Raw genomic sequence first — 2,698 nt, 5'->3', positions numbered from 1 at the left:
GGTCAATAGGGAGAGCTTTTATACGCTGATCTCTTATCTGGAACATAACCTGCTGTGTGTTCAGCATAAGCTACCCGGTATGAAGTGAACCAGCGTCGTAGGACCGAAAACCCAGAGTTAACCCTGAAATCACCTCGCTAACCGCTAATCCTGCTTCTTAGTACAGGGCACAGGTGTCCACCTATCTCTGGCTGAAAGACTACTGCCATCTATCAGTGAAAATATAGAGGGAAATAAATACCTTTCTGGTTGTTTTTTAGTATGAAGGCTATATTTCTAGTCAAAATTATGACTACCAGCATTTTGCAAGCCGTGTATCAATCAAGATACAGATTCCAGCGCACAGAATCAAATCACAACAACTGAATCATATATGCAGGAAATTCATTGGTTTGCATTGCTGCATGTACTTTTTGTGCCACATGTTTTGCATTCAACACCTCTATCCCGGACTCCGTCATTGTCCCCGACGGTTTTACTATTTCTTGCCAGGACCGGACTGTAAACTCAGGGAAAAGTAAGGGAGGTGTGTGCTTTATGGTGAACAATAACAGGTGCTCGGATGTGATAAATATATTTATATATTATTATATATAAATAATTTCTACTGAAATAAATATCAACAACTCTATCCTTAATATTTTATTTGACATGTCAATCACTTAATAGTGTTGGGACTAACGCGTTACACAGTAACGCGTTACTGTAACGCAACTGCTTTTTGTAATAACTAATAGCGTTACTGGTTACCTATTCACATTAAGTAACGCCGTTACAGTTACTGTGATTCAAATGGGTGCGTTACTGCGTTACATTATGTGATGGAACTGAACAGAATCTCCCTGCGGGTGTAATTTACAGGCGAATACAGGAATGTCCTCTCACAGCACCATTGAAAAGTGAAAGTGACCAGAGAGGAGTGATGATTGGTTAACGGGGGTAACATTTCAGGGTAAGCCAATCAGAGACAGAGTTGGGCGGGTTGCCTTATGGGGAACATACACATACACAGTCACAGACACACACACACTTGCTAATGCTAACACACACACACACGGCAACGCTCACCACCAGGGGGTATACTACGAAGCAGGATTTTCGCTTAGCCGGCTGACTTCATGGAAAACTCTGGGTTTCCGGTCCTACGAAGCTGGTTCTCTTTTTTGCAGGCTAGATCTCCATGGTAACTTATGCTGTGCGGCTAACCTGCCCCGGAGCAGGTTAGGTTGCAAGCTAAGAGCTCAACTCAGTGAACGCACTGCCTGCTGATCAATCAGAGCTCAGTGTGCGGAGTTTAAAGCGATACGGTCATATTACAGGAGAAAGGAAATACAGAAAAGCTGCCGTTGCAGGAAAGACGGCCGGCAAAAATCACCGACCCTGTGAACGTGAACATTAAGAGAATATCACCTCCCACCTTCAGAGCAATTTGACTATTATAACATTAGCGTTAAGAAAGCTTACTTAAATATCTGCCACCACATAAGTAACCGGATCAGAGTAACATTAAGTACAGTCCGCGGCATATCACATCATAATGTATAATATATTTCCTTAAATTAGCGTTAAGAAAGCTTACTTAAATATCTGCCACAACATAAGTAACCGGATCAGAGTAACATTAAGTACAGTCCGCGGCATATCACATCATAATGTATAATATATTTCCTTATTCGAGTCAGCTGAGCCATATATGGCCGTGCAACACTCACAGTATATGCAGAAGTATTATTTGAAGCAACACATTAATTTGACGAAACACTCGAGACAAATGTAATTAAAGGCAGATCCACTCGTGTCTTAGACGGGGCAGTGATATCATAAACCTGTTAATGTACGCATTCAAACACTTTTTTTGCAACTATGTGGCTTTTATCCTGGATAAAATGTTTAAGTCATGGATGTTTAAAGTTTAGCGTCTTCATATTTGTCTAATATTATAGTTGACTTTTCATTCAGGAAGTAGGCCTATGACGCTGCGCTGTCAGTACGCTTCTCCATGTTTGTGATTGGTCGAATGCTCGAAATACCACCCCTTTCATGTGAACGCGCACCTAACTAGATAAGACACGGCTGGCTTGAGCGATCCACTCGATAACCCGCGTCGTAGTACCGTTTAGCGAGAGCACGTATGTTTTGGAATCAGGCCAACCGGCTAACTCCAACATATCCAGGTTAGGTTGAACCAGCTTCGTAGTACAGGCCTCAGCACACACACACACAATGGCAGATGCAAGTATCAGCGAGAGCAGTAGCGCATACAACCATAGGCGGAGTTTGACATTTGCGCTTGGGGGGCGAACCTTTTTTACTGACGTCACTCAGTACACAGTCCCAACTGTTGCGTGGGGTGCTACGGATAGAGTAGCAATAAAGCCAGCGCTCACCGCACTGAGTATGACTTTTCCACATACGAACACAACTCGTCCCGTCATGCACGCCTCATGCCCGCCGTACACACACACTCATATGGAAGGGGCGGTCTCTCCCCCCAACAACAGTGCATTACATAACTGTAAAAAACGTATCAAAACTGTGCATATCTTATACTTATTTGATAACTACTATATCCCTTGGTGTCCTACCTTAGTTCAGAAGTAGACGCCGTTTTTTACGTTCCGCATATACGTCCACTATCCCCTCAGGTGACAGCTGTGCGGTTATGTCGTCCTCAATGTGAAGAACCGCAAGTGAGGAA

Source organism: Notothenia rossii (assembly GCF_949606895.1).
Source record: "Notothenia rossii genome assembly, contig: scaffold_54, whole genome shotgun sequence".
Lineage (NCBI taxonomy): Eukaryota > Metazoa > Chordata > Actinopteri > Perciformes > Nototheniidae > Notothenia > Notothenia rossii.
Note: the sequence above shows the minus strand (reverse complement) of the source record.